The following is a 26,649-nucleotide window of genomic DNA, read 5'->3' as shown; positions in this document are numbered from 1 at the left end:
TAAAAAAATACCTCGTGACCAGCAAAGTTCCATAACTAGGGTCATATTTTTCTAACCACAACCCTCATTGAATACTTCATTATTATTTAATGTCTCCTATCGAAATAATATTTTTCTTTCATGCTCTTGAATAAATGAAATATTTACATAAATAGTTTGGAAGTACCGAAAGGTTTTTCCTTGACATTCTTTCAATTTCGAATTAAATTTCCAACCCTCTAACTCAATTTGGAAGAGTTTTAAAGATGCACAAAGCCTTAAAAGGAACGAAAATAAAAGATTTTTTGACATAGAAATGGAAAGAAGGGGCTGAGAGCTTAACACCTGCTAGCTTTCCAGGATAAAAACTTATGTATTTTAGGTGTTTAGATTATCTATCCTCGATGATTTAATCCTTTCCTCACTCTCAGGCGAAGTAATAAAAATGATGCCCAAATCACATAAACCCCATCTGTTCTACGCAAAACTTTTTTTTTTATATTGAAATGCAATAAATAAATATTTTAGTTGCAAAATCATTGGACTTAATAAATATCATCTGCTTATGGCACGAGATCAATTCTCCCCCCTTTTTAAAATACTTTTAAGAAAATGATAAAAGTTTGAACAAGTTTTACTGTGTAGACAGTTTTACTGTAATATCATATTACATTTATTATCGGTGTACAATTGTTCGTGTATGTTTTCCTTTAGACGTGAAGTAAGAGATGCAAATCGTAAGGAAAATATTGTTGAGATATGTAAGATATTCCTTTAGTATATTTAATGCTTTATGGACTGTTTATACTTTAGCCATATTAGTTTGAACAAATAAGGTTAGATGATTACTTTTGAATGGATCTCTAATGAGAGTGTATTTTCACCAAAGTATTAAAGAAATAATCTTTGGTGGATTAAAAAATGTTGCGTGCACCCATCTTCTAAAATTTGCCACCCCAAAAGTAATTGGAGTTTTATTATCTATACAATGAGAGTCCAAGGAAATTTCAAACATATTTTTGTCTCATGTTACAATTAATCGGAAACTGGACTTCCCATAAATTTGTACTTAAAGTCCTTTCAAAACTTTGAATCGAAATTACTGAGAACAAACCGGAAATATTAATTCAATATCAATTGAATCTCATTCATTCTGATTCGAAATTTTGTATGGATTCAATACTGTGGCAATAGTAGTTTGAATAAATAAGGATAGATGATTACTTCTAAATGGATCTCTAATGAAAGTGTATTTTTAACTCCCGGCACAAAAAAGAGTGATGTTATAAGTTTTACCGCTACGTGTGTCTGTCTGTGGCATCGCAGCTACTAAACGGAGGAACCTATTTGGTTTTTTTAAAGGTAATTTAATCGAGCGTATTTTTAGCTATTTTTTAAGAAAATTGGTTGAGTTTGGAGAGATCTACAAGGAAAAAATCTTTTGAGAGTTTCTTTAAATTTTGTAAATTTCACTTATCAATTAAGTATTTGAAGTGAGACACAGGGCTCACAAATCAAATATAACCAATATGTGTTAATGCAATTACTCTATTTTATTAAGTTTACTGTATAAATAACATTATCTGTTGAAAATACTAATCAGTGGCGAGTAAAGAAAGAAATGTTGCGTTCACTCATCTTCCAAGATTTGCCACCCCAAAAGTAGTAAGAGTTTTATTTTCCGTACAACAAGATTCCAAGACAATTTTAAACACATTTTTATGTCTCATGTTAGGTACTATTAATCGGAAACTAAATTTCCGATTATTTTCTATTTGAAATCGTTTCAAAACTTTGATTCGAAATTAATGTAAACAAAGCGGAAATAATAAATTCAATATCAATTGATCCCCATTTAATTATTTTTTAATCCAAAAATTCTGAAAATCGGATTTATTTGAACAGTGAATTTTTTAATGGAGGCCTATTAAGCTGATATCTCGAGAACCGTAATTTGGAACGGATTTTAATTGATGGCATGGTTTTCACATATTTGAAAGTAGCTTAAAACAAAATTAATTTAAAAAAATTAAGTTTTAATCGAATTTTCACGTTTTTATTAATAATATTCACTGTCTATAAAAAAATTGAAATTATTTGAACGTTTTTTCTGTTTATTTCAAGACATGACGTTTTCAATTCATTGTTTTCTAAAATTCTGATGTGCGAAGCTAATATTTTGAGAATTATAATTTGGAACGGCTTTTGGACGCGGCTTCAATTTTTGCCTAGTTCAAATGTTTTTGGTTATTTTATTATAATATCCTTAATAAGTATACAAAAATTTAGAATTTTCTGACACTATGCCCTTAGCGAGACAATAGCCTCAAGAAGGAAGGTCTTCTTTAAAATATCACTTTGACCTTATTAAAATCAGATAATATTTATTATATAATATGAAGACGTCTAGCGTCGTATCAGTGGCACCCATGTCATATCACTTTAGCCTTGGTGTTGGCTTTAATAAGAAGTATATATATTTAACATATATACGTATAAATGTACTTATATAACATAGATCCTGTTATTTTAACAGGAAACTAAAACTTTTAATTCAAACAAAAACTATAAAATTAAATAAATGGTTTTAGTGTGGGATATAGTCTTCACTAAATCCGGGATTATATTTCTACTATATGTGCTGTTCGGCATAACATAACTATGTACAACAGTTTATAAATATTCATGTCATTCTTGTACTGAAAAATAGTTATGTAATATATATTTACCGGGTGTCCGATTTTAATCATACACCATTCTTTAAGTTCACTCGTGAAGAGGCTTTTCTTAGGAATTCAACAAAATTGAAATATAAAATTAATAAAGTATTCTGTATAAATTGACTGAGTTAATTGCTGAAATACCATGAATAGACAGTCATGTTAATACAGAAAGGTAAACAAACAAACTCATCCATAATATATGTAACGTATAAATTTAAATTATAAACAATAGGTACCTGTATATAAATTTTATATAATGTTTCTAAGCTAGTTTGCGGCCTCACGGGCAAACAGTTGTTTTTATGAAAAAATATTTCAAACAAAAGTTGTTTATTTCTTTATTTGAAACATTTTTTACATTTAAACTTTTTTTATATCTCTAACGGTTTACAAGATGGATCCTACGAATCCAAGATTTTCATTTATGTTGCTCATTTACGAACTTAGTCTAACTTATTACGTCTTGAGCATAATATACAAATTTCAGCTTGATATCTTTTTTCGTTTTTGAGTTATCGTGTGTACAGACGGACAGATAGACAACCGGAAATGGACTAATTAGATGATTTTATGAACACTTATAACAAAATTTTGTTGGTAGCATCAATATTTTTAAGCGTTACAAACTTGGGACCTAACTTAGAATACCTTGATACATTTCATATATTCATGGTATAAAAAGTAAACCTTTTCACCGTCTGTGGAATGAAATATCGACAGTCAAAATGTGCATAGTTAATATACTGCACGATAAGAAATGTATGGCGTTTATTACAATCCTAGTATGGTATAGAGACAGATACTACGAATAGAGATAGAATCTACGTTAGCATAAGTAATATTACAGTATTGATTAGAGCTATCCACCAGAAGTATTGTGATATCGTCATCCAGTATGGGCCTGACGCTCATACTGCATTGACTCGTCCGCCATAACTATTGTTAATGTAAAATTTCTTACCGCGTGGAGGTATACCGAGCTTAAAAATATATACGTTTCTGTATATCTCGGAAACGATTCTTATGATTTTTTTTCGAAAACAATGTATTGAAACAATAATTTATAACGAACTTTTTGGTAATTTTTGGTAAAATTTGCAGTTGTCTGTGTATTGAGTATGTGTATAGATATAATGTCTTAGTATTGTACTCGGTTGTCAAAAATAGTGCACGAATATAAGAGCATGTTTTTATGGACTTGATTATAACGCATGAACTCCCTGAAGAAATCGATTAAAAAAATTTTTTTTAAACAAATTACAAAGTTATTTTTCACAAAAAAAATTAGTATATTTTGCATGACATGTTTATTTGAAAATCGAGTTTAAAAACAGGTATCTAGTGATAGATTTTCGCATACAATTTCAGCTGTTTTGACTAAATTTAAGGCCATCGTAAAATGAACTCCCCTCCCCTTCGCGAACGAAAGTTTTACTAGAGAAATATTCAGTGTATATGCGATTAAAATCAGACATTTAGTATCGTATATTCGAGCTGGGTGTTTTGAGTTGAGTATCACTTTTTTTTGTCCAGATTTTAGCTTACCAGGCGTTCAGACGCAGTAATTACTATATGTAGTAATTACCTAATAATAACATTTTTATACTGAATTTTCTTATATCACAGTTTTTACAATTTTTATGCACATGACTGTAACAATGCTAAATTATGTAACTTAACTTATTATCATTTAACTTTAGTAATTATTATTTGCTAGTTTTTCAGTTTGTCCATTGTTTCTCTTATTTGTTATCTGTTCGTTGCATAACCGTGAGAGAATTTTTAATGAAGTTCAAACATATTGTCATAAATATTTTGAAAGATATACAGATGTACAGATATATTAACAAAAACATACTAAAATGATATTCAAATTTTATTCTAACGGATATTGAAATAAAAATGTATATTAGTTTTGAAATGTGCAGCATGTATTTTTAGGTTAAAAAATGTTCAATAAATAAACATGACAAAATAAAAAAAAAATTTAATTTAAGCAAATACTATTTCTCTTGCAAATGTACTCAACGATATTAAAAAACAGTGTTTTCGAAAGAAATTTTTTTTCGAAAAAGTATTGCACTTTTAGAAATCAATTAAGAAAAATTTTGCTATCGGTTATGAATCTATTTGTAAAAGATAGTTTTTTTTAACTATGACCGTGATATTGTAAGTTCAATTAGGTACTTAAATTAAGTAAATATTAATTATTGGTAATAACATCATAAGTAATTTTCTTTCTGCATAAAATAATAGAGAAGAACTAAGTATTTAGTAGACAAACAGATCTTATGGATAGGCAATGCTTCATTTTAAGGCCGTGGTCGTTTGAATAATTCAACTTCTATGCTAAGCAGTAGACACTTAAGGTAGTTTACTCGTGAAATGCGCAGAGTTGACAAATTCGAAGTTGAGTCAATAGAATTATGATTCATACAAGTTTGTCGGAATCAAAGTAACTACCTAACTAACTAACTGCGAGAGGGAATTGAAGTTAAGTTTTAGGTGGAGTTGAGTCCACTAAATTTGAGTTGAATGAATGAATTGGTTTTTGATACAACAAAATAAATACTTCAATAATTGACCTGAAATTTTTTTATATTTCAATCAATTTGTTTTAAAATTTATTTAAAATATTGAAGGATTTTTTGCAAATTTTAACGAGTTATTGTTTGAAACATATTATCAATGAACATAAATGTAAATATATTTTGATTTAAAAAATAAGTAAAGTAAAATTACAATAATTCCTGCAGTATAATTGACTTATAGTCTTGACTTGTATAGAGAAACATATAAATTATATAGGGAAAGGAATTAATTAGGATTGGTTAGAATGATTTAAACAATGCGCTAAATTATGTATACAGGCAAGCATGGCCAGTATCAAATCGGGATTTTAGAAAAAAGTTCAGATCGAACGCATTTTTAGAAATTTAGGTAAAAATAAATAATAGTTTAAAAGATACGCTTTTTCCCCGACAAATTTTTCGGCTTACGGAACCCTAAACTCGCACTTCAAACATATATAAGAAATCTTAAAAAGCACCCTTCGCTGTTTTGCGATAAAATGATTTTTTTTTCTTAATCACTCTACATTGTTTGAATTTATAGAAATTATTTTTTACTTTTTAGTTCAGGTAATACAAAAGTGTGTTTTTTAAAAATATTATTTATTTTCTACTCTTTGTGTTCAGATATGGGAAAAATCGGTAATCCTCAAGATCCTGTTCAGTATAATTGGACAAACTTAAATTATTATATTGTCATCATGTTGCTTGCATGCGAAATTTCAATTCAATTCGACGCGATTTTTTAAAGAGAATGAACAGAGGGTGTGGTTACATAGATACATACTAATCTTTTATAAAAACGTGTTAATAAGTTTGTTTTGCAAATACATCCCCCGTCAAATAGGTATTTGTTTTCTAAAGTCACAGTAAGAGGATGAAAAGTTTTAACTTAAAATGACACATATTGTAAACGAATATTTATTACATGTTATATTTTGTATATCAGAAGCAATTAGTTATCTAAAAAGACATTTATTGTTCATTACAACATGTAATTTTCGTTATTTAATACATTCTTATAAATTTATTTGACGTCTTTTTTTATTCCGTTTCTCTTGCAATGCATTCTAGTAAGATAAAACTGCTGACGGAAATAGAATTTTTTTACTCATACGATATATAGCATCATATATCTTTAATTTCTTAAGAAATTTAATAAAAAAAACTATGTTATTATGAAATACAATAATTTTTTATTTTGATTGTAACAATATGTTTAGTTATGTGTATATGTTTTTAAAAATTGTGTTGTTAAACATGCGCATCGTTGGTTCAGTGGTAGAATGCTCGCCTGCCACGCGGGCGGCCCGGGTTCGATTCCCGGACGATGCATATTATTTTGATAGTTTTTATCACTACAATGGAATGAAATCATTTCGATTTATATACTTACCTGTTGGTATAAGGTCGATCTTTACCCAGTTGAGACATATTTTTTTTGAAATTTTATTCATTTTTAAATATGCCTATCATATTTTTGCTATCGAAAAGTGTTCATAGCTATTTTTAATTTTTTCCACGAACGCTTTTTTTCAGACAAGCCTATCTCATTATTTTCGTAATAAAATCTTTCTTCTGATACCACTTTCGATATTCTTACAGATCAGTGTAGTTACTTATATTGACTTATCTGTTCATACTTGATGAGGTAATTTCACCAATCTGTTAGCTAATCGAAATTAGTGTCAGATGAAAGATAATTTAATTACGAAATAAACGATATAAGCTTGTCTGAAAAAAACAAGTCATCGAAAAAATTAGTTAAATTAAAAATAAGCATGGACACTTATCGATAGAAAAACTATGATAGGCATGTTTAAAAATCAATCAAATTTCTAAAAAAATATATCTCATCTGATTATCAGACGGGTGAAGCTCGACCTTATGCCGTTTCTTAGACCAAGTAATAGTTATTTATGATACTAGTGGACTACCAGCATTTTTAACGTACGACTGCGAAATTTGCACAACACGAACGCATAGCACGAATTGGACAATCGTTGAAGCCTCTAAAATGTGAAAATAAACGATAAGTATTTAAAATTTTTAATGGCTTATTGAGAAAAATAGAAAATTAAAAATTTTACTATAGTAAGTTGTTTTTAGTTTACATTTTAACAGTAATTTGGAATGGAACTATTTGCCCCACGCATACTGAGTGAAAAAAGTACTTCTTAGCTCACGGTAGATAAAAGATTTTACAAGTTTCTTTATGTTGTAAGCTTCAAGAGAACAGGACTCTGAAATCCACAATTTTGAAGTCAAATGTAATATTACACATAAAAGTTCGCGGGGAAGCCCCCTTTTTGTTAAATGATCAATACATACTTCGTGTAAATTCGTGAGTGGCTTTCTTTTGATGAGATTACCAACTTCTTCTCTACGGTTTTTTTTTTCGAAAGTGCTTTGTTTTCAAATGAGCATGATAACGTCATATTTAAGAATTTGTCGGACACTATGACCACTTAATAACAAAAATATATTAAACAATTCTGCAATAAACCGTTTTTCCAAATTAAATACAAATCTCTGAAATCGAGTTCACAAAACTTACGTTACGTTTAAGAAGATGAGACACCACTACGGAATCCTAAACTTACTGAAGACATTTTTTTATGTACATCACTTTATCTTTTAAATCCTTTTACATTTAGCGCCTTCATTTAATTTCTTTTAAAGATTACACCTATTTGAAAATAAACAATAATTTGTGATAAACTAATTTTTTTCAAATGATTCATTACCTTCTTCAAGGCAAAATTCAATAAATTACTCATCATCTCAACTAGAATCGTGTTCACTGAATACTAGTTCAGGCGCTGGATATAGAATTCATTATGCAAAAATCGCGATTCAAAATTTAAAAATAAAATCTCGTTTTACCTATTTTCAGATTTTAGATAATAAGTTATTTTTATTGAGATTTGTAAACGGCATCGTTTTCGCTGGGAAACAAATTTTATGAAAGGAAAAATTTAGTAAGTATACTCTGTCCGATACTGGGTATTGTATCATACTGCCTAAAAAATTGTATTTTAAGTTAAGGGCTATCTATAAATTATGCAACACAAATTTTATGATTTTTCTACTTCCCTTCCCCCCTTCTTTGTCACTGGTGCTCACATTTGTGAAACCCCTCTCCTTTGGTGTAATATCACGTATTTTTCAGCTTTATGTTTAGAAATAATTAAATTAAAACAGCAGTAAAATAATTAAATTAAAATTTCTGAGTAGTGATGAGAGAGTAAAAGATCAAGGCCAAGACCTTAGTTATCTTTGATCTTGGTCTTGTAAGCATATGTCTTGTCTTGCAGATTTTAGTTTTGTTCTTCGTCTTGCAAAAAGAATCTCAAGTCTTGGTCTTGGTCAATAGAGTCTTGTTTTTGATGTTGCATCAACCATGTTTTGAACTTTCAATTTTCGATTAAGTCTTATTGTACTATTTCAGAATTTTTTGAAGTCTTACTTTTAATAATCATTAAAAATTAATCAATTATCTACATATATATTATTTATATAAAATGACGAGAACAGATAATAAAAGTCTGCCACCCAAATTGTGTTATTGTTTTTATAGATTTTGAAATGGTAAGTTATTGTTTTTATAGATTTTGAAATGTGATGCCACAAAGCTTTTGACCACCTCCTGCCCCTTGTCACACAATGTCATATGTAGCCCCCTTATGGTACACAGTATCTCGGCAAATATTTAAATGCTTCAGAAACCAATTTGACACTTGTGACTATAGTACCAGAGATTAGCCATATTATATTTTGGCTCACTAAAAAGTGCTGGAGAACTGACTTCATTTTGAACTAACCGATCCGTGTATGTTTTGATAACTGCTATAAACGAAGCGCCAGCGACTACCCTAAATAATTAATATTGCATCACAAGAAGCAGTAGACTTCAGTAAAAATGAAATAATGTTTAATTTCTTAGTACTATTAATAATATCAGTCACCAGCAAGTCACTGTAGTCACTAGTTACCACTGTGAATTAGACATAAAGTTAGTTCACTGTTATAATTAATTAATAAAGTAGGGCAAAGGTCTCGTTGCTTTTTATAATATTCAAAAGTAAAATATTAATAATAACGGGTTTTTTAGAGCCTTTCGTTATGAATGAATATTATTGTTACTGTTTTTTGTCATTAAAAAATGGTGGTGAAATAATTAAAGTTTTATCTTAAAACTAGTTGACCGTAAGAAGATGGTGACAGATTTGGATGCCTTATATTCTGGCTCTTGTATTGTTGGTTCATTTTTCGGCCTTTTTATTTTATATAACGATTTTCAATATTTTCTTACTAGAATCTGGTCTATATTTCAAGCCTTTGAGTCGAAATAATTGTGGATATTTAAAATAATGGAAAATGAATTTTTCGATACATAAGGCATGCGAAGATTTCGGAAACTTGTATACTTTTCGAGGAAGTATTCTGATGTGAGGAACTTTGTCTTGTAATCATCTTCCGGTCTATAGTATTTATTTCATTATAAATCAATATTTTTATACCCTGTATATATGAAATATATATCAAGGTATACTAATTTTAATCCCGAGTTTGTAACGCTCAGAAATATTGATGCTACGAAAAAAATTTCGGTTCGAACATAAAATCACCTAATTAGTTCATTTCTGGTTGCCCGCCCGCCTGTTCTCTGTCTGTCCGTGAACACGATTGCTCAAAAACGAAAAGAGATATCAAGCGCGAATTTTTAAACGTGCTCAAGACGTAAAAAGTGAGTTTGAGTTCGTAAATGAGCAAGATAGATTAGTTGGAGCATCTGTCCGTAGGAAACATCTTGAAAACCGTTAGAGATAGAACAATAGTTTATATAAACAAATATCTAACTTTATTAGGACAAAACTACGTCCGACAAAACTACGGACAAAACTAAGTGTTTTTTTTCAAAACTATAAAGGATAGAGAGCTGGAAATTTGCAGGTAGCTTCAACTTGAGGATCTTGTGAACGATTATCGAAAAACGAAAAATACTACTTTTCGTACCTCTGTGCGGAATGTGTCAACTTTGTGCCCTACACTGTGCAAAACGAAGTTGCCGCTTTCCGCCTCCGCCGAGGAGAAAAATAGTATACACACCACGGGAGCAAGTAAAGAATGTCTCAGATCTCATGTTTATTACCCTCGAATGCGCCTAGGGCGACAATGAACGTGAGATCTGAGACATTCTTTACTTTTGCTCACGAGATGTGCACTAATATACTATTTCTAGATAATACTTTCGTAAGCCAAAATATAGCGACCGAAAGGGTCATACATATTGTGCTTGCCGGTTTTCCTAACTCTTTTAATTTATAAAAACTAATTGCCAGTACTGACATTCAAAACTTTCTATACAGGGTATTTCATCAATTAAGTCAGTTTATTGTTTTTTTTCACTTGTTTTTATATATTTTGAATTTCAATTAAAAATTATTGTTGATTATTAAATTAAAATATTTTTTTTAATGTGAATTATTATATTTCATTGAACTCTAATGAATAATGTTTGTTTATATTTAGAGTTATGAATAGATTTTGGGTAATAAATCAAATAAAAAATAATTTTAAAAATTTGGATTTGAGAATTTAATTAATAAATTTTAATGCGATTACTATCCATCTATATGAGTAAGCGCTAATATAGATAGATATGAATTTTTTTAAATATTGGCAGGAAGGGCTTTAAACTCAAATTAATTTGATGGAATTAAAAAAAGTTTTATAAATCTTACTCCAATCACTACGCGCAAGACCCGTATACAAATCATACTTAGCTCGTAGAGATCAAAAATGCCAAAAAATAGCCGTAGCTATAGAAAGTGTACAATATCGATCTGCAGACCAAAAAATTCGTCATCTACGCTTCTAAAAATATTAAACGGCTTCCCTTTCACGTCATGGAATCGTCTGGTATATCTATAAAAATCCTTTACGAAAAATGATTTTTTCAAATCAAAATTTTGTTTTCAATTTGGATAAAATCAATGTTTTGAATAATTGGTACCCCAAAAGCTCTATCCGAAATACCAAAATATTCTATGATTCAAATGCAACAATTAAGTTTATGGAATCAAAAATTTTACTTTCTAATATCCTTAAACTTTAGAAGTTTGGTAGACTCGTCAAAAGGAAGTCACTCACGAAGTTTCAAGCATGTTTTAATCATTTTAACATAGAACTGTTTCTGCCCCACTGTCAACAAGTCATTGCCCTCATATAAGGACATTTTATAGAATTCATAAAAAATAAAAGCTTACATATTCAAAAAGCTTCAATTCAGCTTAAGTTGAATGCTTTTGAAATGTTATTAAAGAAAAAACTTAATCAATGTTCATTTTTTTGTGTTAATTTTATTTAGCGCCATCACACTAATACAATATAATAATAAAAAACACTATGCGTTAGGGTAGTGATTCCATGTGGGGGTGAGTGAGGGTATTTTATGCGTTAATGTAGAACGGTGTGTGCTCCATTTAAATGGAAGGTATAGTGTTGAACGGATTGTAGTTCTAATACAAGACAGGGGTGGTTTTATATTATGTTATATGATGAGGGGTGGTTTTTATATCATCCACCCTGTTTCTATCATGATGGTGCGTATTCGTATCAACATCGACCGTATTTTTGGTAGTTTACGTTTTCCCTTAGTTATTTGTGTAGTGTATGGTAATATCAAAACCAATAATAATATTACTAACTGTTGGTAAAAAAACATACAGCGTGTATAAGGGCATACCTACACTGTAAACAAAAAATTTTTAATACCAACCGATATTAAGTTGTCTCAACCTTATCACGAGATCAAATATGGCGAATTGGGCGACGAATGTCATTTACTACCGTACGGGGTTGAGTGGTGAAGTTGACACAAACGCATGAGTTGTTTGTACGAAAGTAATATACTGTCTAACTAATTTCAAATATTTTTGTTTTGAAATACAACATAAGTTTAAACAATCTTTTTCTGATTGCTTCTACCACTTATAAATACTGATGTGATTGTCACAACCATATGAGCAGGTGTATTAAGCTTATTAAAAAAAAATTAGATTTCTTCGAGTCGGATTTGAACCTACTACATATGGATTACTATGATTTTAGTGTCCTTGGTCTACCGCTTAACCAATTGCGATAAAATTGATCAATAAGTTTCATATTATAAAAATGATCAAGTAAATTAGTAACAAGAATCTTCATGTAGTTGATACAATCACATATAAACTAGACATGATAGATATGTGTTGTTTATTTAACTTCAGTGATTTTGTTTCAATTTAATAGAAAGTAATGAAGGAAGTTGGGTTCATTTTAGCAAAATGTTAAGAAATTTTTAAAACTTTTAATATAAGTAATTCAGGTAGTACGAGCGCTAAGGCAAGTTTAGATTTGTGGTTGAAATTATTTGTACCTTATTTACAACTTTGATGATAAATTTTGTTATAACTTCATGAATGTAGACGAAAAATAAAATTTTTTGATATATACCTTAATTTTCGAAATATTGAAAGCTAAATAATTAAACAAAATTTTCAATTTTTGATATTATGAAAATTACTCCAGATATCGAAAAATTTTATTCATTCTTTTCATCTTATATTGACAAGTTATAAAATAATTCACCATCAAAATTACACTACCGCGCTCATACATCCTTATTAGACACAACGTTTTTTTTTTTTTTTTTTTTTTTTTTTTTTTCTAGTTTATTAAGGTTTAACTTTAAATTAATGTTTTTTTCAAATTTCCAACGACTAGTTTTGAAGATCTGTATGGACTCTTTTTAACACACATAGCATAAGAGAAGCGTGTGTAAATGGAAATTTTTTAATTTTTTGAAAATGCCGAGTTTAAGATTCACATATTTTATGGATAATCTCTAATTTAAATTTGGTTTTTCGGAAACCATCAAGCTCTAATTTATTAAGGTGTATCTTAAGGATAGTACATTAATATTTTCCGTGGTTTTTCTTAATCACCCGGTATATTAAATTATCATCATAATAATGTTGTTGAAGAAAAAAATCGAGCACATTGTTAAATTCGAGAGATATATTCTTATACCTAGTTCAGTTCGGTTTGTAACTTGTGCTTGTACACCGCAACCACAATAATAATAACAAGTTACAAGTGTACAAGTTTGTAAAATATCAAGAGGTAAGTATTCCCATATTCTTCACAACAAATAAATAAATATAAATGTATACATATTCAAATAAATACACAAGTACAGTCGAATCTCGCTAAATCCAATCATTTGGAATTAGAAAATGTGTGGGAGTAGTGCTCTTGTTTCTAAGAAAATTTTTCGTCTTCAAGCTTAATCAATACCCAAAATTGTGAACTTTGGAAGAAAAACAACAAAACCCTCTTTTAGCGAATGGAGCTATTGATTTTGTACTGATGATGGATTTTAAAAAAAAATTCTTCAAATGTTAAAAAAAAAATTTTATAGTGTTTAACGATGCCTATTTTTGCCATCTATTAGGTGGATCAATGAACATTGAAAAAAATCGACCGATAAACAATGCGAAGTTGGGGAATCCGCAAAGTACAAAACTTTCTTCTTTTTTCCAATTAAAAAATATTTTTGGATTTTTTGATCAATTTTAAGCAAAAATTGTGTTGCAATATTCGATTTTAAGAAAAACATGTCATTTTTTAAACTCTGACGGAATTCGCTTAGCTAACGCAGCTCATGCGATACGAACTTTTTTTGGCATTAAAAGGAAATTAAGGATACAAAAATATATTCAAAATTTAGCTATGTGAAATGTTGCAATAAATTGCATAGCCCCCCGAATGTTTGTTGAATAGTAAAATACGACCTTAGGTCAGAAAGTTGAATTTTCAGGTGTATGTGTCATAAAAACCGCGATGAAACCAAGGCTTTATATAACATACGCGAAGGCATTCAGTATTTTGGCTGTGAGTTGTATATAATTTTTCTTTATCCTCTATCGCATAGTCTTCCCAGCTGCATCCCAGCTTCGGAAAGAGCGGCTTTTGTGGCCCAGAATGTTGGATGCCTTGGCGTATGCGATATAAAGGCCGAGACGAAGCCGAGCAAGTTGTTCTTCTCGGAATTAAATTTAACCAAGATAAACGATTTTCCGAGGGGATTGCGTTGTGGAAAATTCTAACTTTTCTGCTAATTTGACTTTATTTCGAGTCGAAAATCCTATCTTTCTAGCATGAATAAAACAGGAAATCGTTATTTTTGGATGGTTTTTCGCGCTCTCTCTTAGCAATTAGCAATCAAGCTTCTGAAATGCAATTAAGCAAAAAAATTTTTGCGATATGCTACATATTAAATATCTGATTTTTTCATACATTTTTTGAGGGATAAAAATTGTAAAAATCGAGATTTTAATTTTACGAATTTTTTATTTAAAAACTGAAGAGTTTAGAGAAAAATGTCTAAGAACATTTTTTGTTAATTTTGACACCATATGATGAAACTTTTTCCGAAGCGATTCGGCCAATATTATTTATTTACATCCCACCGGTACTAAAAGCATACGCATAGAGAGTTACCACAGCAGCTGTTGCCATTTCGTTGTCAGCCATAGCAATGAGATACTTGTGCAGTAGAACAAGAGTATGGTAGTGAATGCTTCACTTGGGCTAACTTTGACGAGAATGTTCCGCGAGAGTGTCGATCAGAGATGATATTCGAGTTGACAAGTTTCTACTGTATTGTGTATAGTCACGATTTAGTTGAACTAGACTTTTCCATACAACAAATTCTTAATGAAATTTACATTTTCACAACAAAAAGGCTTTATTATTATTATCATATAAATATATTCTAATATTGCTATTATTAAATTTGTGTTATATTGTATAAAATATATTTTATTATATAGATATATACCGAGAGATAGACTCCTTCCTCCGAATAAATTTTAAATTTAGGGATGATTGTTCGCACTACTGTCATATTATATTCCTGTTTTAAATGTAAAAAATATCCAATTTAATTATAACAGGAACTTGCTGAGACTTACTTAGTGAAATTTGAATAAATGTAGGGTATTAATTTAGTTAGATTTGTAAAAAAAGAAATTGAATTATTTTAATACGATTTTAAAATTTCTTATAAAAATTGGGGGAAATCTGTCTAGAAGTCGTTTTATGAGATTTATCAGATCCGTTACTGACCTTTGTTGTTAAATGCAAATCAATTTGTTAACGATGCATGACAAACGGTGAATATGGCTACAAAAAAAATGAAAGAACCCACTTGATTATGTCATATCTTAGTGGGCTGGTGTTGCCATGGAGATTATGAATAAGAAGTGAAAACAAACAATTGACCGAGTTAATTGTTGAAATACCATGTATTGGCAGTGTTGATTACGAAATCGTTTGTATTTTCACGTCATGTAAGTAAAGAAAGATAGCCAGCCATACATTCATGTCACACACACATGACTGATATTCCCATATAATGCATACTATACAATGTTCGAACCTTATTTGCGCCCTCACGGTTAAATTGCGTCCTCACGCTTAAGTGAGGTTTTCGACGAAAATGTTTCAAACAAATGTTTTTTAAACTTTTGTTCTATCTCTAACGGTTTACAAGATGGGTCATACGGACCCAAGATCCCATTAGCTTAGGTTGCTCTTTTTAGGTTGAACCCGACGTTCTGAGCACGCTGTAAAAATTTCAACATGATATCATTTTTTCGTGTTTGTGTCATCGTGTTATCAGACAGACACACGGACTACCGGAAATGGGCTAATTAGGTGATTTTACCTATATCAAAATCCAGTGTTAACTAAAATGAGGGAAAATTTGCTTGTGTGAATAATAAACCCAAAATTTCGTTTCCAACTTTTGAATCCTTTATCATAACTTGCCCATTCTTATGTCAGTATTCTTTGTGGATCTTACGATATGTAATTTTATTCTTTCGATTAACAGAAACTTATAAAGCACGGCAAATGACCTTTTTTCCTTGTTCATAAATCAAGTGCTTTTGTTTAACTCTTTTATGATTTTACATTCTTAATAAAAATTATTCAGGGAATATGTCAGAGCTGATAAAATAGAAACCTAATATTTCAATACGTTATCCTTGTGGCTTACTCTCTTTCGGCTTCACTCTAATATACACAAACTTTTATTTCTGATAAAAATTATAACTGTTTTGCTTGCGAGGATGAAAAGTTTGACGGTTATCTTCATGTAAAATAATGTTGTAACAAAAAGGGGAAATGGAAAAATTACAAAGTTTTATCGATTCCCAAAACGTACCACTAAAAATTATTCAAATTACTCCGAATGATTTATTTATAAAAATTCTAACAAAACTCTATCTAACACAAATAACGATTAAAAAACACCGGTCATTACACTTCGACTATCTTCCTCATCATTCACATGCGTAAAATTTCAAGGTCGTTGACAAAGTATAGGATGTCCTCTATGTCGTTTCAAAAACCCATTAAAAACTTCCAATTAAATAATGTTATTTGCAAAAAAAATATATATGTATTTCCTCATCCCCCTTGGGACTGGCATAGAAGGGTTGTGTATTCACCTCACCATCGCTATCAAACAACAACACAAAACCCTATCGTCAAGTTCGTTGCCTATACCTATGTGTGTTAAGGGTGTATTTGAATGAATGGGTTAGTCCATGTGTCTGTCCGTCAAAATTAGACTGACTATATTATTGGACAATACTAACAATATAAAACAACTGTACATGCTAATCCAGTCGTGTCTCGAAACACATCGCTGTGCTTCGCTGCTGATACGACCCATTTTAAAAGCATTAATATAAATCTAACAGTGTCTGATACCGGCTGTCACACATTATTTAAAAAGAGTTCGATTTCTTAGCCGACTTGAATAAAATTTACATAAACGATAGTTCTTGGTAATACTGCAGCATATCGATTTAAATCAAAGTTTCCATGAAAATTTGAAACAACAAATTTTTATGACTTTTCAAATTTGTATGAAAACTATTTTGAACAAAAACTGTAAAAATTAGGTCCATTTTAACGTACGATCTATATATTTAAATCTATAAAGTCAGATCCTTAAGTTTTGAATTTGAGAACTCAACGATTTGTACCTTACGGTTACCCTTCCGGTGTGTTCAAATTAAGTTCGAATAAAGTTTGCGTGCAAATTTAGGACAAGGTCTTAAATAATTTGTTTATAATATATAGGTCAATCCTTATATATTATAAACGTGAAAGTTAGGATGTTTGTTGTTTATTTGTTTGTTTGTTTGTTTATTTACGCTTTCACGCAAAAACTATCGAACTGATTTGAATGAACTGTACAATAATATAGCTCATACATCAGAATAACACAGGAGCTATAATTTATAAAGATATATTTAAAAAAAATTAAATTTAGTCTGACATTTTACTACACCATCTATGATCATCATTTTGAACCATAAATTAAACATTTCTGTAAAATTGTGAACGAGTTATAATTCATGGCCTGTTCTGACACACTCAATGAATCAAAACTATATATAAACATTTAAAAAAAATTGAACACTGTACATATATTTTACCTATGTAAAACAATCCCTATCCCTATTTCGAGTGTTATGGAAGGGGGATAAACGAGAGCAAGAGAGGTGGAGTCTATAACGCGGTTGTCTGTTTTTTAAGCCCAGCAAAGCGGGTGGGTATCCAAGCTAGTCCTAATATATAAACCAAAGTCGGGTTGGTTAGACCATTTATAATTTAAGAACGGCTGGACAGATTTTAATGATCTCTGATTTGTTGGATTCGTCTCCGCCCCAAATAGCAGAAACCAATTCAGGAGGAAAAAATTATATAAAACAATGGCCAAAAGCATATGCTTCGCAACTGAAGGCCCAAGCCAGGCCGGAGGATGTCTTAGCCAAGAAATGGAAGTAACACTTGTGTTAAGCGTACGGGCTAACCTGGGTCAAGCATGGCATAGCTATTAATGAATTGGAGCTTCATGCAAGTGCATCGAGCTCTGATGTCGAAGGCCCAAACCAGAACGTAGATTGTTTAGTTGGCCGGGAGATGGACTTAAAAGTTTGTGTTAAGCGGTTGGTCTACGCAGGGTCAAGCATAGTACAGCTATTAATGCATTGGAAGTTGCAGGTTAATTAAGATTAATAATCGCTGATCAAAAGTTATAACCAAGTAAATTGTTGGTGAAACGAAGTTCATCGGGTCAGCTAGTATCAGAGACCCTAGGAATATAATCTTATATCGTATGAAATCTGAACAATTTTAGGCACATTCGGTGAGATGGATTTTTCGTTGTTGCTTATTAAGGAGAGATTTACTATCTTACTGAGTTTCATATGGCTAAGAAAAAATTGTCCTCTAAGAAAAAAACAGAATTTTTCCCAAAATTATGATCGATATCCGGAGAAGGACACATTGTATACCTTCAAATCATCCCTTATACATTTTTAATTTATATACAACCCCGCCTGTATGTGTTTGTGCGTATGTTTTTGTGTAAAGGGGAGTGAAAATTTGTATAAATGCTTAGTAAATGTATACATTCCCTAAAAAGGAACGAAATTTTCAAGGTCGTATGTTGATTAAATTTAAATATTTAAAAATCAACACTATTTTATAACATTCGCTAGTAATTCTATAACAATGACTCCTTTCCCAAAAATGATGAACCTGTTTCTGGAAAAACGTGATTTGCATAATTTTTTTTATGAGAATTTTTTTAAATATTGATTAATACTCTGACTGAAATTCTAATTATTATTTATTATATTATTTTTAACTTTTTGAAAGTAAGTTGTTGTATTCATCCCAAAAATAGAAATCAAAAGCTCTTTGCAATGAATAAAATTCAAATTTTTGCTTGATCAGATTTCGATCCCATTAGATTAGAATTTGAAATTTCTTGTTTACCATTCCAAATTGAAATATTTATGACAAGCAAAGATGAAGTAAATGAAAATATCTAGAATTTATTATCTGACTATTTTAATTAAAGAGAATTTAAAAAAAAAACACTCGCCTACCTTTCCAACCCCCGCCTGTTAAAAATAGATAAAAATTATCCTTGAAGATGCAAAAGTTTTTAAGTTTTTGAAGCACACCCCTTTCTACTCCTTACAGCCTTTGTTTGCATTAAGTAGCCTATGCCCCTCTCAGACTCTGGACTATCATCTCTGTACCAAATTTCATTTAAATCGGTTCAGTGGGTTTGGTGTCATTGCATAACATACATACATACATACAGACAGAATAACTTTCTCATTTATAATATAAGTAAGTTATGTATTCTTTACTAAACTCTTGCACACAATCGGGAGCACGGCAGTGCCCCCGCCAAGTCGAGCGCGAAGCAAACACTGCCGTACCATCCTTTACTGGAACCATTTCGCCGCATTTTCAGACCCCTATTTGAGAATCTCTGGATAAGACCAGAACGCAGAAATAAAAATTTAATAGCAATAAAAAATAAACAGAAATAATTTAACAGAAATAAAAAATTTCGTCATCCAGTAAGCTATAATCACATACTTAAAATCCAAAATATCAAGTCTGTAGGTCATTTAGTTCCGAACTTAAGCGAAAGCAAAGTTACACATAAAGGGAAAACTTAAAAATTAGGATAATCGAAGATCTGGAGTACCTGGTGACCCTGAAAAAAATAAATCATTATGCCCACGTTTCTACAAAAAGAAGTGAAATCCCACCAAAACCATTGTGTAAAAAACTAGCTAAAGTCTCAATAGAGCTGCTTGTTGGAGCTGCAACAAATTTTTATTACCAATTAGAAAACTATTATAAGACTGGCTTCGGCATGTCATATCCAACTTAGTTTGAATAGCCTTGAAAATGTATTGATTTAATTAAATAATATCCATTGGGGTAGAAATATCTCGAAGGGTTTGAGTTTGAGCCATTTTAATTGCTAAACCCTTTTTTCACATATGGGATGAAAATATTAAATTAGTTTAATTTACAGATGATGAGCCATTTGTAAAAATTAATTTTCGGGGATTAATAAGAGCTTTTCCTTTTATGGTTAAAATTTGAGAGCTTACTTATTTGTCTTCAAAATGTTACTTTCAACATAGAGAAGCTTAAATTATTTACCTTGTTTATTTAAAAGCTCTACCTTCATTGTCTTTAAAATAAATGTGAAATTTTATTAAATATTTTATATTCGTGCTTTCAACCCTTGTTTACTTGAAAGCTTTTTTGATGTTTATCACAGAAAATGAGTAAAATTTTAATAAGTTAATGTCCATTTTATAAGTAATAAGCTGAGCTTTTTTCATTCTTGCTTGCATTGTTCATGTGAATATTAATAAAATAAGAATTTAATTGAAATGTTAATGCCTCTTTTGGAATTACAAAAGTTTTCTGTACTTTTCGGTCAAAGTTCACTAAAAATGTATATTGAAATAAAATTTTGAATATAAAGTTTTGTAAAAGAATCTGATATGAAATTATGAACACATAAAGACGCTCCTCTTTGATACCAACAATTGTCATGGAATGCATGTTTAGAAAATGGATTTCCCTGGTGAATAGTTGGAGATGATAGAATTAAAATGAAACAATAAGTAATAAATTTGGGGAATCTATTCAGTTTTCAAAAAAAGGTTTAAAACGAATGTTTGTTGTTTTTTCCCCAGGAGCAACGTTCTTAGAGGCCAAATTTTAGCTTGAGTACTTCTCTGTCGAAATACCGGAGTGTGTATCGAAAAAAAATTGACTGTTTATTGATCAGTTGGGATATAGAGTTGGCCTTTGAATTATCTTAAGGATTTAGGTCAAAAGAAGGGTTTCTATCATGTCCCTTCGAGTCCAATAACATTCAATGGGGTCTTTTTTTATTAATTATTCTCATGGCAAAATAGTGATAGATTAAAATAGAAAGAAGAAGAACAATCGAGATTCTAGATTATTTACTCCCTACATACATTGTTAAAAGCTAACTTACAATGTTTGTGAGTATGCATGTATTTATGTTTGTTCGGGTTAAATCTAATTAAATAGGTATTAAATAGGCAAATCGATTAACATGATTGAATCGATTGCGGCCAGCTGCAGACCATACGCGAGGAACGATTTGGATGATTATTAAGTCAATCGATTTGTCTTAATCTTGCGAGTGTCACTAAGGGCATAGAACAAAGAAACTATGTTAATTGGGTTATCGTTGAATAGGTATTTGAAAAACCCAACAAAAAAAATAATTAATTTAAAAAATCAAAAAACCCGACTGCGTTACATTTGAACTGAAAAGTTAAAATGTTACATTTGAAAAGAAAGTCCGATAGTTTACATAGCGACTTTAAAAGTCGGGACTCATAAATCTAGACTGGATCAAATCATACCAACAATTGGTTCCGACTGTTAAAGTAGCTATGTAAACTACTGGATTTGTTTTTTTTTTTTCATTTAAAATTTAACGAAGTCGGGTTTTTTGATTTTTAAAATTTATTTAAATTAATTTTAAATAACAGTAAAATAAGTCAATCATTCAATTTGTTGTGGCATATCTGGCATATAAAAACAAAACTCGACGTCATCAGCTGAATGTGTGACTACATTACAAAATTTTAAAGCGTGTAACTTTTTTACGGCACACTTGGTACAGAAAAAAACAAACCCATTAGTAAAAATATGTAGAACGCTTAAATAAATCATCAGTTTTTAGTCTCTTAGTTCCGTATGTACTCTAAAAAAACACATATGAATGGAATTTGATTATTATGGGATGGAATGGCATTTTAAAAACCGGATACACATATAAAAAAAATTGTTTTTCAATTGGGGTTGTGTGATCTTTGAAGTTTATTTATGTAAATAATAACCGTTCTCCGTGTCAGGTCTGTCGGCGCGGTCTGAGTATATTGAAAATTAAATGTACCTTCAAAGAAACGGAAGAATTCATTATTTTCAAATTGAGACTTTTTTTTTGTTTTGTAAAAACATATCAAATCTGTCTTCAATTTGTTAATAAATAAATGTTGATTGCTTATGTATGGAGTCGTAGATATAAAACAAGGACCGTTGTTAATACAGTGTTACTAAACAGGGACTTACTTTATAAAAAATGATTCTCTAAATTAGATTGATTTTAAAATTTTGACTTTAGTTTTTTAAATCATAATCTTGGAGATGACGAATCTCAGATGATGTTTAATGGTAGACAAAAAGGAAGCCCAAGAATATAATGTAAGGTGGCACAAGTAAATTTTGGTAAAGTTTGATGGCAAGCAAAATGCAATCTGGAAACTTTGTAAGGTTATTGGTGTGGGGGCACGGGAATTTGAAATGGTTATTTTCTCGGAGGACGTCATCCGTTGTCGTTAGATATGTTAGAACAAGCTTCATCATCCGATCGTTATCTTATATATACGAGCAATTCACACAATGTATATACCGTGTTTTGTTATTAACTGCAGAAACTCAGTTTACCAAAATAGGCTCATCAAGAGCAACAAAAAAACTCTTTTCCAAATTTGGATCTGAGGTCAAATTTGGGAGCTACGGGTATGGCAAAAATTGATAAATTTGGTCATTCGATAATCAGTAGGCAATGATGATCAGTAGATATTAGTAAATTTTACTTAATATTGGAAAGGATTTTATAAAAAGTATAAAATGATTTAATTGGATTGGGTCAAACTGTTCCACTTTTTATATTTTTATTATATTTTTGTGAGAAAAAATAATAATTTTGAGTAAACATTACCATCTAAAAAGTGGTGGATTTAATGTAGCAATTTTCGACGGACAAATGATTTTTCGAGTTCCAAATCTACAGATATCATATTTCATTAAACCAACACCCTTCAGAACCTTCTCAAAAACAATAAACTTGATATTGACAAAGATGTATAAAACTTATTTTCCATAAAAAGGACAATATTTTCGCCTTGGACATATAAAATAATAAACTTTTCTGCGCGCTTTTATGGTATCGAATAAAAATATTATTTTTATATCGTGGTTCATAGTATTTAGACATACAACAACACATTTCTACGACTGTATTTATAAGTTATAAAAATATTGTAGTATCGCGGAGCATAAAATGTTATAAATATACCACCACCTTAGCGTTTAATGACATGGTTGTGGGGGTGCAGGAATTTATATGATAGCATGTGAGCCAAAACAATAATAGTTATATACACATTCGTTCGATGATGGTGTAATGGTAAATGTTATTATTGTTGCAAAAACATTTTTCAAACAACAATAACAAATATTAAATTACAGATAATATTCAACAATAAAACTTTAAATCACAAAAATATTCTAAAATGGGACATATTCACTTGTTTGGAAAAATTTAAATTGATTTATATTTTTATAGAAACATCCGGTTTCAATAAAAATATACCATCTGTGACGACCGGGTATGATATGTCTTGAAACAATCATTTAGAAAAATCGAATAGATATTTTCTCGAATTTTCGACATGACATTTGCATTTGATGGGGTCCGCAAAGACCAAGGATTTATGAGCGCGATATTAGGGACACAAATTTAAAAAATTGATATTTTCAATTTTGATTGTGAATTATGTTATAACTTGATGATATAAGACGAAAAGTAAGAATACAATTTTTGGATATCTGGCGTATTTTTCAAAATATCGAAAATTTATAGTTTGTTTAATTATTCAGCTTTCGATATTTGGTAAACCAAGGCAGGTATCGAAAAGTTTTATTCTTATTTTTCGTCTTCATTCATAAAGATATACTAATATTAATCATCAAAGTTGAAAATAAGATAAAAATAATTTCAACACTAAATCTACCCTGCTTGTACATCCCTTATATTGATGGAGACACTTGGTTTTTTTCTTTTCAAAGTCATTGCATTCAGCTTTTAAAATGGCTTTTTTGGAGTTTTTCCAAACATTAATATCTCGAAAGCGAAGAAGTTCACGAAAAAATCACAAAGAGCCTTTTTGACGTTAAGTAACCCATAGAACCTAGAGTAAAAACTTTTACTTGATTCAAAAAAATGTCATTTAACTGTTTCTGTGGATGGGGGTGGGGTATGCAAAAATTGGACCAATGAGGTTTCTGGCAAGATCCAGAATATTAATCTATAAGCTTTTCTGATCAAGAATCAATTGACAAATTGCGGTACTCATATTTTTCACACTCAACCCCATCCAGAGGCTGCACTAATATAACGTAGTAAATAATGATTAGAAAACAAATTTTTTTTCTATATTCTTACGTTTCTCACTATTAAAAGCTTTTTATGAAATAAACAAAATTTTGAATTTTTTTCAAAAGTTTTCCTTTTTGTTGAAATGTGGATGCCCAGTTCCCCAGGTACTTCGAGGAACAATATCTTATTTCAAAACAATCAGAAATGAAAAATTAAAAATTTTCTCATAAAAGCTTTTGTTAGAAAACTAAATGAGTTTATCGCAAAACTGTTATTAAACCAAACTTTATTTTATATTTATAAATATTTCGATGAACACGTCCTTTCTAGAAAGTGTAAATAAAAATAAAAATGAAAAGTTTATTATTCGAAAATAAGTGAGCAAATAAAAATCTATAAAAATGAAAGATATGGATAATATTTTTATTTATGAAAAAAGTTTTTCATAATTTACAGGTTCATCAATGTAATTTGTTTCTATCATAAAAATGTGTTGATACATACCTTCAAATAAATAGCATCCCTCGTTAATAGGGTACTATTTATTCTTTTTTCTAACGTTGAAAAGAAATATAATTTTTCACACATTGTAGAAAATACATTAGAAGTAAATTAAGGTAGTTGTCGCGCTATAATATTGTCATAAAGTTTTGAATTATATGCGCTTGTAGTGAAGTGAGGTGTAGTTTTTGTCTAATACTATACCAGTGGAGGCTTCACACACACAATACTAGTTGTTTCTGTTACAACCAAAGAGATTATATACATAGAGAACGCTAGGGCCCAAACTTTGTGATATGCGAAGCGAGAAAGAAGACTGCCAGTGTGTTCCTATGTGTCCTTGCCCATTACATACAAACACCATTTTGGCGGAGGAGTTTGTGTGTGTGTTTGTGTGTGTGTGTGTGTGTGTGTGTGTGTGTGTGTGTGTGTGTACGTGCGTATATTCTGGTCATTTTTTCTCCTGATCGATCGGACAGAAAATGGTATCGACTTCGTTGAGGTGTCGACCGATTTGGTCGAAGTTACTTTTAAAATTTTTCCTGATTGATATCGCCTGAACAAAAACTGATATCGACTTTATTTATTATGCTGGGAAGTTATTCGTGTGGACAGTTAGTTTTTGGAAATTTCTGATCGTTAGTTTTTTTTTCTGGAATTAAAAACATAATTTTCCAATATTCTCCTTGTTAATGATCCGAACTTTAATTAAGTTAGCGACAGTTAATCGACTTCAAATTTTTATGGTAATTGTATTATAATATACTTTATAACCATACAAATCTGTAGAATTTTCTGACACTATGGTCATAGCACAACAACTACCTTAAGAAGAAAAAGCAATTGACTTTATTTCAGTCAATTTATACATATTAGGAGAAATCTTTCTTCATGGGAATGTATATTTTTCTCATAATTTGAAAGACTCCACAATTTTTATAGGAACTGTCTTATAATGACCACTTTGTTATTTTTCACTTGTTATTTTAACTATAACAAGTGAAAACAAACAATTGACTGAGTTTATTTTTGAAATACCATGTATAGACACTGTTGATAACACAATCGTTTTTTCTACGTCATGTAAGTAAAGAAAGATATCTATGGCACGCCATTTTACTATTTAATGTCCGAAAAAAAATGATCGTAATAATAATACATTATTATTATGTTATCATCATAATTATAATCATTTTCATTATGTACCTAATTTTAATTCAATCATTTTTATTATGTACATAATTTTAATTCAATCATTTTTATTATGTACATAATTTTAATTCATATTAAATAGTAAAACGGCGTGCCATATATTTCCATTATGTACATAATTTTAATTCTCTATTTCCATTATGTACATAATTTTAATTCATCATTTTTATTATTATGTATATTTTAAAGTCTAAAATTTTCATTAAGTATGCACGACAAAAGGACGAATAACACAATATCACTTCGATGATTCTTTTTTTAGTGACAAATTAGTAAGTGTACTTCAGATTCACTAAAAATCACGAAATAAAAAAACTTTTTACAAAACGAAATCCGACTTCAAAAGAAAAAACTTTTCCAAAACAAATTAATATGCACTTAAAAATAAAAAAATAACGATAATATAATGTAGCTAAAATTATTGTTATTTTTGGAGTCGGTGTCAGCCAAGGAAACAACTCTGACAGAACATTTTTCTACATTAGCTTGGCTGACACCGACT

The 26,649-nt window shown here is 30.0% G+C and overlaps 1 protein-coding gene and 1 non-coding gene across 2 annotated transcripts in view; both read left to right on the top strand.

The window, feature by feature from the left end:
- LOC123301015 (CD109 antigen) overlaps window positions 1-26,649 on the top strand; it is an 83,697-nt gene that overhangs the window by 7,751 nt on the left and 49,297 nt on the right. The window lies entirely within an intron of this gene.
- Trnag-gcc lies at window positions 6,537-6,607 on the top strand. Its single transcript has one exon. It is a non-coding gene; the product is annotated as a tRNA-Gly (tRNA).

Source organism: Chrysoperla carnea, chromosome 5, assembly GCF_905475395.1.
Source record: "Chrysoperla carnea chromosome 5, inChrCarn1.1, whole genome shotgun sequence".
In the NCBI taxonomy this organism is placed as follows: Eukaryota; Metazoa; Arthropoda; class Insecta; order Neuroptera; family Chrysopidae; genus Chrysoperla; species Chrysoperla carnea.
Note: the sequence above shows the minus strand (reverse complement) of the source record. Positions and strands in the feature narration are given on the sequence as shown.